Source organism: Ictidomys tridecemlineatus, chromosome 9 (genome assembly GCF_052094955.1).
Source record: "Ictidomys tridecemlineatus isolate mIctTri1 chromosome 9, mIctTri1.hap1, whole genome shotgun sequence".
Lineage (NCBI taxonomy): Eukaryota > Metazoa > Chordata > Mammalia > Rodentia > Sciuridae > Ictidomys > Ictidomys tridecemlineatus.
In genome coordinates this window covers 133,026,939-133,042,124 of record NC_135485.1, presented here as the reverse complement: position 1 = coordinate 133,042,124, position 15,186 = coordinate 133,026,939, and the positions used below count along the sequence as shown (strand labels likewise).

The following is a 15,186-nucleotide window of genomic DNA, read 5'->3' as shown; positions in this document are numbered from 1 at the left end:
CGTGTCTTCTTATTTGTCTAAATGACGGGACTCTTTAATATTTTGTCTTAGGCCTTCTTGGTTTTTCCTCCTGGCCATTCTACATGCTTCTGTAGATAATTTCACAAATTACAACAGCTTTGACTCTCCTCTCCAGGCTTATGATCCCAAATAGTGTACCCAGCGCCGTTTTCCCTGCTGAGCTCCATTAGCTCCGAGGCTCTCCCCCTGGATATTTCACAGGCAGGTAAAACTCAACATTGAGCTTATTATCGTTTGTTACCCAAATATGATCCTCGCCAATGTTCCCCACCTCAGTATCTACTCGGTTACCCAAGATAGAAATGGACGCATCTTTCTGAAGCCCCCCTCATCACCAGCCCCTCTAACAAGCCCCTTCCGTCAACCTGCCCTGCCACTCCCCTTGCCAGGGACCCTCGTCTCCTGCTGGCCTCTTTGCCCTGTCTTCTTTCACCCACTCACTCTCTCATCAGTCCTTTGATTCTCTGTTTTGTTCTCTTCCAATGAATCTCTATGCTCTTAAAAAAAAATTGTCCTTCCTGTTTATAACCCTGCAATGATTTAATGCTTTCTGTATGGATTAAAATCTACACCGACTCCCAGTCAAACCACCTGGCTGCTGCGGGTCCTTCCAGTTCACCTTTTGCTTCTCGGCTCAGCGTCTCCATCCTCCACCCCTCACCTGTTGTTCCACTTCCAGTCAACTCTTCTGCAACTCCTCCTGTTACTTCAGCGGGCAGGCTTCCTTCTGCCTCCAGGGCCCTGCGTGTGCTTCTACACCTCTTGGGACACACTCCTCCTCCCCACACCCTTTCCCTGGTTAATAGTTGCTTATTTTTCAGGTGAGATCACAGTTAGCCTTACCAAGTCTTATCTTACATGCCTTCCCCACCCGAACAGCTCGGGAGCCTTCCCTGACTCATCCACACTGGGATGGACTAGGGGAGTGAGCTCTTCGAGGCAATCTAAACTTCCCCATCAGAGCTGTTATCATACCTTGAGCCGATGACTTACTGACTGACGTGCCTGTTTAGCGGACTGTGGCTAACTTGCTTTCGCTATATCCACAGTGCTGCACCCCGTGCTCAGCTTCTTAGCAGTGGTTAATAAATAATCGCGAATTCAACAAATAAACCTATTGTCCTAAAAGAAGCAAAGCTTGACTCAGAGCAAGAGGCAGCACCATTGACGGTAAGGAATGCCGGCTTTTGAGACTCGACATTCCTGGTAACAGGAGTGCTGGATCTCTCACTCCAGAGGGTGTGACACCCACTGAACTGGGCCCATTTAAGAAGTCTTGTTAAGAGAGACCTTTCTAATTCTATAGGTTTATAAATTTTAACCCGAATTCACCTGTGTGCTGCTTTTGTGGCTCTGGTCTAAAGGCTTGGCATAGACTGGGTATGGGCTGGTGACTGAGGGAGCCCAGGTTGCAGTGGCTTTGCACAGGCAAAGGGGGAAGGGAGCAGAAGGCAGGGTGGGAGGGGGACGGTGGAGCGGCTCTTCCACCTGGGGGCTGCGACTCTTGGCAAAGCTGCTGTGTTAGAGAAGCTGTGGCAGAGGAGTAGGGTTCCCCTGTCCCCACCCTGCTGAACCCACACATGGATCTGCCAAGGCTCTGGAGGAGCCCCACGTATAAGAAAACCAATCTCATGGTGATATGGTCAGTTTCCAGAACTGTCACTCACGGCTGTGCACTTTCAAACAAGCAGAGAATTCCATTGTAGGAAGAAGGAATGGAGGAAAGGTTCTTAGGTCAAAGTCCAGTGTAACCCTTGTTCCTGAATCTTATATTTTTAACCACAATACCAGACGCTGTCTGCAGTCACTGGATAGATGCTCCCGAGCTCTGAAGCCAAGGTCCTAACTGGGACACAATGGGAATTTGACTTCAAAGAAAATACTGGTTCAACCCATCATATCAGGTAGACACTGCTCGAAAATGATGTGATTTATGGAATCAACCAAAAAGCCATGGTTCTGACCATAGAGACCACAGACACTTGAATGCAAGGCTCCAGCGGCAAGTTCAAATACCAGAGCTTCAGGACTTGAGGGAAACAAGGCTCGGGGCACCTCTTGAAGTGATGTGAGACCACAGAAAATAAACACTTGTCTTAAAATGAGCTCAGAAAGCAAAGGTCTGTGATTCTGTTCTAGGTTAGGTAATGGGTGGGACAGGACAGAGAAACAAAGACGCTCCACGTGTTCCCCTGTAAGATGGTGGTGGCACACCACGGAGACACGTCTGGCTGGAAGCCCAAGTTGTACCTCTCATTAGCAGAGTGGGTGCAGCAGGAGGGCAGTGTCACAGATCGGGAGCCAGGCTCTGGAGTCAGAACTCCAGGCTCAAAACCAAGATCCTGACTCGACAGTCAACACACATAAATGTCACTACCAAGATCCCTACATGAGAGTCAACGTACACGAATGTCACGCCACTCCTTAGTGATCGATGGCTATGATACCCTCCATTAGAAAGGAATTTACATGAGGGCAGTGAGTTTTCTGTTTTATTCACTTTGGGGTCCTCAGGAGTTCATAGTGGACGCTCAATAAATACCTGTTAAATGAGTGAATTTTGGTAAACTCATAACACAGAAGCCTTGATTTCCTTCTCTGCAAAATGGGTTAATAATATCTAGCTCATAGAGTCGCTGTGAGGATGACGTTGAATGAAATAATATAGAAAGGTACCTAGGAAGCCTTAGTTTTACCATTTTAAAGATTCAGGGATGCGCCTAGTCACAACGGCAACTGAGACAGAATGCTTCCTGGATCTTTGAAATACAAATAGGTAGAATGATAATATTTCCATTCCCTGGCTGGCAAAACCCTAATGTTTTCCAAGCATCTGGTGGAGCTTTTTAAATATGAACAACAAAAATCAAATTTGCAATTCAAGTCCAAGTGCGAACGCATTCATGTCCTAGATTGTACAACAGCGGAGGCGAGGTTGCTGAGGTTTCAGATCAAATACGTTTTCAGCACGCCACCTGAACGGAGCTGCCAAGCACCGCTTGTCCCCAAGGGCCTCCCGTTCTCCACCACTGGCCCCTTTTAACCCAAATCTTGATATATATTTCAGGTATCAGCGTATTGGAACATAAGCAAGACATCATTGAAGATGCTGGGTTATGGTTTTTCATGTTGTGTTTTGTTTTATGAGGCCCAAAATAGCAGAGCAATCTTCCCGTCAATTCTGTCTGTCTCATCCTCCTTTGTTATACGGAAAGGTGGTCTGAGAGTCCAATTCTCTCTTTAACGTCCCCTGTGGGAGACAGTCGAGAGGGGAGGAAGATGGCCAGCCGGCTGTGTGTTTGGGAAGGCTGGCTAAAGCCTAAGCCGCCGGCTCCGTGAGCATGAGGGAGATGTCCTGGTGAGGCCCTGCCTGAAGGGCTCAGGTCCCGGTCTCAGCAAGTCCCTGGCCCTTCCGCGTCCCCATTCCGGGGGCCTCTTCCTGGGGTTGTACCCTCGTGGAAGAATCACAGAAACTCTTTTCTGAGCCTCACAGCCCCTTGCTCCTGAATTACCATTATTACATATAAATGTTGTGTCCCATTAAGAGAAGCTGCGGTGCCAGGAGCCCAAGCGTGCCATTTATCCAAGGCCTGTGACAATATGGGCTGCTATCATGTGTCAATGGCTCTGGAGGAAACAATTCCTCCTCCTTAATGGCTCCAGCAATAGTCCCTTGTCCACAGGATGTGGCTTGATGGTTTGTGTTTCTGTGAAGACGTGGGTGTGTGTGTGTGTGTGTGTGTGTGTGTGTGTGTGAGTGAGAGAGAGAGAGAACGGGGGGGGGGCAGCATATCAGTAGTAACAAGAATAGTTTTGTCTTTGGAGTTACAAAGCACTTTCACACACAATCCCACTTTATTCTTGTAGCAAACCCTGGAGCAGGCCAGGTGCTGTTCTGATGGTTCTGCAGGGAAAGGGGCAGTGTTTGGGAGGAGGTGGAAGGGGCAGGTGTGGATGACACCCATGACAAGGACAAGCCTGGCTAAGATACTACCAGCCCTCTGCTGACACAGTGGAGGACTCGAGGTGTCCCCTGAGCCAGAGTGTCCACAATAAAGAGATCTTTTCCTTCTTTCAACTTCTAGCTGTGCTAGCTAGTTCAAAGCAATTCTCCTTGCTCTGTCCTTGATTTTGCATGAAACTGGACAGAGTCCCTGAGCTTGAGAATAAAGATGGTAGTGCTACTGTTAATAATGAGGACTCTAAGATGGAAGACATTGGCAGAAACCTCAGATTCCCTGTCTCCTAATGGTTTTTAAAGGGAGGTTTTATTAGAACGTTCTTACAAAGGAGGGACTCAAGGCAGGGTGAGATGAAGCAGTTGTTTGAGATTACTGAGATTACTAAACTCAGGGCTGATGTCACAGCCCACCCTACACCCTCATCCAGGACTGGGCCACGTATCGCCAGCCTTCATCCGCGGCATGGGTTCTGATGTAAGGATGCTCTCCAGATTGTGTTTTCAGGAATCATCTTCGATTCCACCCTCTCCCTGCCACTTGCACACAATTAAAGCTCAAGAATGCTCTGGTCTTATCCTGTAAGAATTTTAGGCCCATCTTCACCCCAGGGCCAGCACCTCCATTCAGATCAAGACTCCTCTCCTGGATTTCTTTTTTTTTTTTTTAAAGAGAGAGTGAGAGAGGAGAGAGAGAGAGAGAGAGAGAGAGAGAGAGAGAGAGAGAGAGAGAGAGAGAGAGAGAGAGAGAATTTTTAATATTTATTTATTTTTTTAGTTCTCGGCGGACATCTTTGTTGGTATGTGGTGCTGAGGATCGAACCCGGGCCGCGTGCATGCCAGGCGAGCGCGCTACCGCTTGAGCCACATCCCCAGCCCCCTCTCCTGGATTTCTGCATCAGTTCCCACGAAGACCCTGCCTGCCCGCTTCCTCAGCCCATTCCCTGTGGTTTCTTCTTCCTTGTGAATCTCATCGAGCTTGCTCTGCACTTCAGCTGGGTCTGGCACACGGGCCCTCCCCAGCTGGATCCTCATCACTCCAATCTCTTTGCCCACTTGGCCTCCCACACCAGCCACCTCCTGACACTAGCTCTGCAGTCGTGTGGCTGGACAATGGAATAAGTTCTGAGAAAGGCACCTTTTGTTGATTTGGTTGATGTCCATCAATGATGCTGTGTTCCCATGGTGTGCTTAGACAGGAACGGCTACGAGGTCACTAGGCGATAAAATCTCACGGAACTGTGGTATATGTGGTCCGTGGTTGATGGGAATGTCGTGATACAGTTAGCGTCCATACTTGACTAGTCCCCAGGACACTCCATGATTATTTTCTCTCTGAGCCTTTGCACCTGTTATCTCCCATCCAGCTTCTTCACCTGCCCATTGATCCTTCCCAGTTCAGTCTAGACATCCCCTTCTATGCAGCCTCTCCTGACAGCTCCTCCCCACAGCTCCTGGTCTTGGTTAGGTGACTCTCCGTGCATACTAATGCATGTCACACTATAAAACTGTTTTCCTTTTCCTTCATGAGTGAATGAATAAATGTTAAGCAGAGCTCTCAAATAACCATACTGAATTCATGTCATTGATCCTCAAAGCAGGCACTTGAAAATGTTTGGCTGCATAGTGTTTTCAAGGAAAATGTACAATTTCTTTTGGTTAGTTGGAAACACTAGAAATAGACCATCTCTTCCTTTGTATTTTTAAAGATTCTAAGGGTCCAGGGAATCCACATTAGGAACCACTAGGGAACACATATAGTGATTGTGGAAAACAACGACAACAACAACAACAAAAGCAGAAAGTGAAAACCAGTTTTCTTTTCTCCTTCCTTCCTTCCTTCCTTCCTTCCTTCTTTTTTTTGGTACTGGGAATTGTACTCAGGGGCACTCATCCACTGAACTACATCCCCAGCCCAATTTTGTATTTTTATTTAGATCCAGGGTCTCCTTGAGTTGCTTAGTGCCTTGCTAAGTTGCTGAGGCTGGCTTTGATCCTCCTGCCTCAGCCTCCCAAGCCACTGGAATCACAGGCGTGCATCACTGCACCCGGAAAAAAACAGTTGTCTTAAGGACACTACCAAGGTCACACGTTTTCATTTGTGTGTGAAATGCTGGATATGTTCATAGTTGAACTTCAAATTTCCAAACAAAGGTTTCGTACATCTCACAGCACCTCCTCCTTCACCAGCTGCTGCAGACACGACTCTTTCCCAGGACGTGAAGAATCAAAGCTGTAGATGCTCTATCTAATTCAGAAGTTCACAGAGAATATTTTGGTCATTTTGATCTGTTCTGGTCAAACTAGAAGATGATTCACTGCCATCGATTTCATACGGTTTTTCCCTTTCCATCTACCAGCAGATCCTAAGCCTATGGACACATGGATGGATATGAATTGCTTATTTAAGGTATCTGATGAGAATACTCATGTATTGTTGGTATTTCCATTAGCAGAATATTGATAGTGTGCAAAAACACTTCCAGAACTGTCTTCTGCATGTAAGCTCTCATAATTGAGGTTGATTTAGAAGTTTGATTTTTTTTTTCTTTTTAGTGATATTCAAACTTCAGGGGACTAGTTACCTGACAAGCTGCTAAAAATGCAGATGTCTTTGGCTAGGGATGTGGCTCAAGTGGTAGCGTGCTCGCCTGGCATGCGTGGGGCGCTGGGTTCGCTCCTCAGCACCCCATAAAATAAAATAAAATAAAGATGTTGCGTCCACTGAAAACTAAACAATAAATATTAAAAAATTATCTCTCTCTCTAAAAAAATGCAGATGTCTTAGTCCTGCTGCCATAATTTTAAAAAATTTTAAAAATCTATGTTGAGTAGCTCCAGGTGGGGTCCAGATTGGCACACTGGATGTGGACATGCATCTAAAGAAATTTAATAGACACCCCAGATTCTTCTGAGGCAGTTGGTCTAGGATCTGCTTGTAGACATTCTGATCTAGGCTAATAACTGTTAGATTCTGACATTTTGAAATCATTGCTTTGATTTTTTTAAACATACAAATGCAAACCCAATGTCAATATAGAATGCTCTTAACTTGATGGGTGATACCCTGGAGCCCCTCATAAGCATGATTACGAAATAATGCTCTAGATTGGGATTTTTCAAAATCTCCAAGGATGCTAAATTCTACAGAAGATTGTTGGATTTTTTTTCACAATACTTTTCATGAAAAATGTGTATTTTTCAATGTTGTATGTTTCTCTGAACACAGTAATATTGTAGACCTTTCCCCCTACTCACTAGCTGTTTACCTCCACTTTTATTCAATGGATGGGGAGAGGTGCCAGGTGCCCATGTGCCCACGCCATCCCAGGCGCTGCAGGGTGGTCAACCCTTTCCCAGGAACAAAGACCACTCTGCACAGTGAGCACGCGCCCTACATGTGTGGCCCAAAGTTAATTACTTCTGTTTCAAAGAGATCTGTATGATGGACAGAGCAACACTGAATGAGAAGAAGAAATTTATCCCAACTCCTGAAGCCCCCCTTCTCAATCTTATACACTCCTAATAGTATTTCAGAGACGATTTTATTACATGAATTTAAAAAATGTTACATAAATGGTGGAATTACTATATACTTAGTAGATACTAAATGTGTGTCATATTGCCATGAGGATCAAGTGTTTAAAAGTTCTGTAGCTCCCCTGGGCCTGGACTGTGACCAGTGTTGGAGGAGGCATGTACCCATGTTGGATATCAGCCACGAGTCACTAAAAAGTCTCCATTCTGAAATGGAAAAACAGGATCACTTTCAAAGGGACTCCACACTCTGAGTGGGCATCAGTTAGATTAGCCAAAGAGCCCCAGAGGGAGACTGGGGCAGAGAAACAGGACCAGTGCAGAGAAACAGGACCATTCAAAACATTCTGAGGTGCTCGGAGGTTATAATTAGAAATGCCCACGATCCTTTTCCTTCCACCAGGAGTCAGATTTAAAATGACTCCCGGGTAGTCTCAGGCAGACCCGAGTCTGATGGTACATCTTTTTGGAGTCTGGGACACAAGAGATGGCCATCAAATTCCAGCTGTGAGGTATTCGAGCAAGGCCAGGTGCTTCTTTTTTGTTTTAGTTTCTCTTTAACAACATTTGAAATCTTTGTGTGGCTGAATCTTCAGGCATGCTTTTATCTTTTAATTATGCTTAAACATGTATTAAGTACCAGTGGAATGTAAGACACGTTGGGAATGGATCACAAAAACATCAGGAGCAGTAAGAGACAAAGCCCTTGACATTTAGAAACCCCAAGTCTTAAGACTCCCTCAAATCTCCAAATTTCCAAATACATGAATGTTCATGCAGGCTTTTGGCTTCCTCCCAACTGAATGAATAAATTATATTTTCATCACAAGTCACACGAGTCTTGCATACTCTTTGTATCCGAAGTTACAAGGCTTCTCCAAAGCTCCACATACATAGTTAAAAATGGTGCCTTAACAAAATGATTAACTACTCATTAAAACCAAGACTGTTTTCTCTGCGAATGCCCGGGCTACGTGATTTTCAAATCTCCTCTCAAATAGGTTTCTGTGAAATGCTCTAAATTTCTTAAGTTTTTATCAGAGAATTTGGTCCATAGTTTAGTGAATGTTTCTAGATATTGTCATATAATATTCCAACTAGCTGAGAACTTTACCACAGGTAGGCATCAAGCTAAGTGGTTTACATGTAGTATCTTGATTCATCCTCATGATAACCTACAAAGGAGGAGAACTGAGTTCAGAGAGGCCAGGTCATTGGTCCCAGGGCACTCAGCAGAGCCTATCCAGTCGTGTCTGCTGCGCAAATCTGTGCTCTCGCCTCCTCTGCTGTTCTACTTCTGATGACATCGGTCCCAATCGAACTTTGGCAAAACTTGCTTAGAAAGTCTGGGGCGGTGTTTTAGAACCTGTGTCATGATGTGTCTCCGAGTCAGGTCTGCCTGATCGCCAGAGGACAGTCATGCTGCTCTGCAAGGAAAGAAGCTCGCTAGCCGCAGATTCTGCATGTGTTGGGGAAGCGATGTGGGATGGTGCAGCCGAGCTCCTGAGCAGGGAGCACATGTGCGCATCCAGCAGCAGCTTTAAAAAATCTCCACTGAGACCGGAAGTTGCCCTTAGAATTCCACAGCCTGAACCCTGACTCCTCTGTCTTTTCATACACAGAAACACAAGGTACGTTTGTTTTTCAGGGCAAGAGACAATTTCCCTAGGAATCCCTCCTGGTATCTCTTCCTAGACTTATGCCTACATTTTCTATTCAGACATGCTGTATACACGACCTGGTTACCATCTGAAATTCCTAATGGGATTATTTAGAGCTATTTAGAGCTGTAAAGAAATGAGGGGGAGGGCGGTCGTAGGGGAAGGAGGGAAGAGGGGCGAACAGAAAGATCAGATCTCCTCTGCTTGTTCACAGCTGCAGACCAAAGGACGGGCGGGCCGCAGAGGACGGAGGAGGAGCCTGGGTTGGTTTGTTTTCTGGGAGGAGGAAGGCAGGAAGGAGAGGGGCTTCTGCGGGGCTCAGCGCTCCTCTCTCCCCTGGGCAGGAATCAAGGATATTTTTACTTCACTCTTGACTCAAAATGTCCCTTCTTTTCAATGAGAAATTCTCACTTTTGATTCTAGACCCTTCCGGGAGCCCGATTTCCTCTGCAGCCTGCAGTCGTGAAACAGCTCAGGGGATGCAAAGGGCCCAGAGTCCAGATGTGACAGTGCTTTTGAGTAAAATCCCAGCGCCGCCTGTTTACCTCCCACTGGAAGCCAAAGTATGAAATAAGACCTCGTGCCCTATAGAAAGCTCCAGTTTCCCCCAAAGAGGCCCAAGACGTCCACTTCCTTGAGTTGTCTGTAGTTTGGATGAAGCAGCAATCAGACAGCCAAGAGCCACCTCCTGAAGAGCGCTCTCTCTCTCTCTCTCTCTCTCTCACACACACACACACACACACATGCACACACACACACACACACACACACGCACACACATCTCAGTGAGTAAGCAAACAACACAATTCTTATTCCCAGAGAGGGTCTGACTCTCCAGTTTCTATGTGACTCCAAAGCTGAAGGCCAGGGCCACGCCTGTCTCCCTCCACCAGGGCGGGGGGTGGCCATTGTTGACACATCTTTGGATGAACTTCGATCACAGACGGAAGACCAGGTAGAAGAGGAGGATTTTTCTCTCTGGGATGAGTCACCGGGGGAGGGTGAGGAGACCCAGGTGTACACAGGCTCGTCTCCGTACCCAAGGCAACATGGAGGAAATTTAACCCACCCTGAAGATTGGCCACTGGGCCGCGGTGTGTGCACCACGCACTCGGGCCATCAACCCAGAGCTCCAGAGCCTGTTGGCAGAGGTTTCCTCTGTGGGGAGAAGCTGCTCAGCTTCATCCCCCCAGCTGAAATTCATTTTTCAGAAGAAATTACACTGAGGTCCTGTTGTTATAGCAACAGCCAAAGTCATCCACACAGCCTCTTCCCGCAACCTCACTCTGACTTCGGAGGGAAGCAGTTTCAATTGTGGACGGGCAGTGACCACGGCTGAGCCTGGCCGGACCCTTTATTAGCCCTTGAGACCCGGGAGTCCAAACCCCTAGGACCACTCGGAAGCCCGAAGACTTCCCTGGGCTCTGGAGCGCTCTCCAGGTCCTGAAGGGGTCAGGAACAGTGAGGTCAGGCAAGACTGTTGGGTCCGAGGCTTTGTCTCCCAGGCGGGACCTGGACATGTGACCCACTGAATTTCCTGGGTGAATCGGGGACTGAGCCCCTCAGAGCAGGAATCTCCTGAGGATGGTGACGGTGAATCCTGAGGGACTTCACTCTTGGGGGTGTGGACTTGTCAGTGTCACACGCACTCCAACCTCTGAAAATATCCCTCAACTCCAGTGGCCCCTTTCTTGATGCAGATGTTCACTTATTACCGAATCTTTATGGTAAATGACCAACCAGAGAACCGGTGTGATGGGCAGTCCATGTCTACCCTCAGGGCACACAAAGGTGGTAAAAATCTTCCCAGCCAGAGCTCAGAGCCACTGCTAGGGGCTGAATGTGCCCCGTCCCCCCTGCCATCTTCCCCATTTACTTGTTGAAATCCTAACCTCCAGTACCTCAGAATGTGACTATATTTGGAGATTTAATGAGGTAATTAAGCTAAAATGAGGTCATTAGGGCCCTAATTTAATACGACGGGTGCCCTTCCAAGAAGAGGAGATTAAGACACAGACACTCACAGAGGGAGGACCACACGAGGACACAGAAAGAAGATGACCATCTGCCAGCCAAGGAGAGGGGCCTGCCTTAGTTCCTTTGTGGTACTGTAACAAAATGCCTGAGACTGGGTAATTTATAAAGAACAGAAATTCATCTCTCAATATTTTCAAGATCAAGATGCTGGCAGGGTCAGTGTGGGATAAAGCCCTGTTCTTCAGAGCTGGCACCATCTAGAGGGCACCTCACGTGTAAGATCAGAAGTTAAAGGCCTCCACTAGTTTCCTTCAGCCCTTTTACTGGGCGCTGATCCTATCCTTAGGGGCAAAGCCCTCATGAATTAATCACTTCCCAAAGCCTCCATCTCCATACTGCCACATTTGGCTGAAGTTTCAGTATATGAGTTCTGGCAGTGGGGAGCCTCTAACCACATCAAGGCCTTAGAGGAAACCAATCCTGCCATACCCTGATCTTGGACTTCCAGCCCCCGGATCCGTGAGGGGAATCGTTTGTGCGGTGTAAGCCGGGTGTGGTACCTGGTTATGGCGGCCCCAGCAAACTAACAAAATGAGTCATTGGACTTAAATTTGTCTCTGTCCTCTCAGGGTGTTGTATAAGTCGGGCACTTACTAACTATTTGAAAGGAACATCTTGCACAAATTTGTTCAGGCTTCGATTCAACTCTCTGGGCACCCATTGGGGCTGCTTCTCTAGCAGGCACCAGGACTCCAGAGAACAAGGCTCTGGGACCTCAAGACCCCTCAGGATGAAGGGAAGGAGAGCGGAGGAGCACGCACGGTGCAGTTTGCAGGAGGCTCGGTGCCCTGGGAACAACATCCCCCAGCCCACAGGAAGGAAAGCTTTCTGGAGGGACCAATGTGGAAAGTAAGACTTTAGGGGCTCAGAGGGGACACAGCCCAGGCAGAGGGCCCGTGGCCTTTGGCTGGAGAAGGAAGAAGCACATTTGTAAGCAAAATCTCAAGTCGTGGGCGGGAGCCAGAGTGTCAAGTGGCATGCTGAGAAATGGGCCCGGGAAGGAGGAGCTGCATGGATCCGAGAGGGCTTGCAAACCACGGCGGGAAGCTGGGACCTGATCCAGAAAGTTCTGGGAGACGATGGAGGGAAAACAGTCACTTGTGAGGCTGACTTCTGATCTCACCATGATAAAAGTCGGTTGAAACGGATGAGAAGCGGTGAACCCTCTGAAGTGATGTGTACCGCTGGCGAGGGCTGCCACCACCCAGCACAGACCCCGTGAGCCTAGGTGTCCCCCGACAAGTAGGTGCCAAAGGGAACCGAGGTGGAGGCGTACCGCGGAGCTTTACTCAGCCATCGAGAAAAATGAAGGTACGTCACTTGTGGGAAAGCGGAGGGAACTTGAGAACATGGTGTTAAGCAAAATGGGCCCAACTCAGAAGGTCAGGGGTCACATATTTTCTGTCATTTCTGGAAGCTGGAGAGGAAAAGAAAAAGAAAGGGGAGGGGAGCCGCATGGAAATCAGAGGGAGACGAGAATCGAGGAAAGGGAACAGGGAGGGCGGGAGGGCAAAGTGCTGGGGAGTGAGATGGGCCAAATGATGTTGATTTGGGGAATGGACACATACATACGAATCCCCTCGTGTACAGCTACTATGCACCCATTAATAAAAGGGGGAGAAAATAAAACCAGACTGAGTGGCTCTTAGGGTTTGCATCTGGAGTGTCCCACAGAGGCCCATGTGTTGACAGCTGGGACCTCAGCCTGTGGCGCTATTGGGAGACGGAGGAGTCCTTAGGAGATATGACCTAGGGAGAGGAAGTCAGGTCACGGGGCCGTGCCCTTGAAGACGATCATCAGGACCCTTGCCCTTCCTCACTTCCTCTTTTGCCTCCTGGCTGCCTTGAGTGGTGAGCAGCTCCTTCAACCTGCACTGTCACCACGATGTAGCATGTTGCCTCAGGCCCAAGGTAATGGGGCCAGATGACAGGACTGAACCCTCTGAAGCCATGAGTCCAAATCAACCTTTCCTCTCTTTAAGTTGACTTGTCTCAGGCTGTCTGTTACCAGGACAGAGAGCTAACTAACACAGTGGTGAAAAAAGCAATTAAACTAATTTCCTCATAGTCCCGGAGGCTAGAAGTCTCAGATCAAGGGGTCAATGGGGTTGGTTTCTTCTGGGGCTGTTTCTTAGGTTTGCAGATGGCCTTGTTCTCCCTGTGTCTTCACATCATCTGGCCTCTAGGACCTCATGTCCCTGGGGTTCCTCTGTGTATCTAAAATTTTTCTTCTTATAAGGACAGAGGTCCTCTTGGGTAAAGTCCCACCTTAACTGCCTCATTTTAATTCACGCTGGCTCTATCTTCAAATAGCCATGCTCTGAGGTTTTGGTGATGGACTTTAATGCAAAAATTTTGAGGGTGACAGAGTTCAGCTCATAACACGATCCCACATCATTCCTGCATAGCCAATTAGGCAAGTGGTAAAGCCATCCTCACCATATAAATCAACAGGACGCAGATTAAGTCTTGAGGCAACTAGATCAACAACTGCTACTTGATCCAGAGCTTACCCACGGTTTTCATCTGAAAAGCATTTCCCGTCTCCCACATTCAAAACCAACTTCACGTTCACTCCGAAGAAGGGAGCTGTGGCGAGCTGTCCTGACTTTAAGAGGCTTTGAATACTGACTGAGTAAGTAAATGTTCCTTGCCCACGATACCACCTGACTTCAGAGGCACACAGAGGAAGCTGTCACACAGAAGCGCGGGCCGTGGTGCCATCCAGAGGCATGATGGTCAGGATGCCGTGCTCCAGCCCCATGCCCCTTGCAATCGCCCACTTTGCTTATAAAAGATTCCGAGTTTGTCAACTTTCTGTTCAAACCATGGTACACTGCAGATGTACTGTAAAACTGTAGCGCAAGGTCTGTGATCCAGTGGTTTTATCCTTCTTACCTAGCCATCCAGACATTATTCCTGTAGTTTCCATTAGAATGCTACAGTTAAGTTTGCATAATATTTTCCATAACTACCGACTTGGGCATGGTTATGACTCTCAAGAACTCCCCTGAGACAGAATTATTTTTTCACCTTGGTCTCTGTTCAGAAGTGAAAAAAAAAAAAAAAGAAAGTTATCAACAGATGATGACTTTGGGAGATATTTTTGGAGTTCTGTGAATGGAAAAGAAAAGAGGATTTTTACTGCAGTGGATACTTTGTTACCTTTTGTCCAATCGAATACTGCAAATCAAAAAGAGCTAAGCATATAGGCATTGAGAAAAGCAGTGTAATAGATTTCACCAAGGACTGCCCATACTGCCAGGTGTAGCCCAAGGAGGTCTGCATTCACATGGTTATCAGCATTGAAAAATACCCCGTGAACACACAACAGAAAATGTCAGGAACTTGAAAAGCCAAAAAAATATGCATGTGGCGTTTCCAAATCTCTCCAAAGCACAGCAACTAAACAAACTTAATTATGTGATCAGGCGGCAGTTACTTAACCTCTCCGGACCCCTGTTTCCTCAATTATCAAATGAGAGGGTTGAACTACATGATCTCCAAGGCTTGTTCAAGCTCCAAGAGTCTCTATTTGGACTCTGGATTCAAATCAATAGCTTTACTTTCAAAATCACCCCGGAAGGCACTGTTAACTCAGATGGGCAGTTGAACTTGGCAGGCAGTTACTGAGTCACTAAGATGCTCCTTTTCCAACAGAGAAAGAAAATTCATTACACTCTTTTGCAAAAGGCTTCTTGGCTTTGGCACATTTGAAAGACAATTACACTTGAATCTTGATCATACTTATCTTTGAAAAAAACAAACCAACCAGAAAACCAAGTGTGCAAATAACACAATTTATATAAAAGAACGTTTTATTTTTTCATCGAACACCTGGTGGCAGGTATTGGGCTGGGTGCAGAGGATGTGAAAGATACCCCGCACCCCTGATTTCAAAGAAATTTGCGGCTTACTGCATATTCTCATTTTTGCTCCTAAGCATCTAAAGTTGAAAATGCTCCTGTTTAG

The 15,186-nt window shown here is 47.0% G+C and overlaps 1 protein-coding gene and 1 long non-coding RNA gene across 3 annotated transcripts in view; one reads left to right on the top strand and one right to left on the bottom strand.

Moving 5' to 3' along the window:
* Positions 1 to 15,186, bottom strand: part of Maml3 (mastermind like transcriptional coactivator 3) — a 392,101-nt gene that overhangs the window by 154,676 nt on the left and 222,239 nt on the right. The window lies entirely within an intron of this gene.
* LOC144366943 (uncharacterized) lies at positions 8,594 to 12,525 on the top strand. The gene is made up of 2 exons (XR_013426152.1): positions 8,594 to 9,147; positions 9,601 to 12,525. It is a non-coding gene; the product is annotated as an uncharacterized LOC144366943 (long non-coding RNA).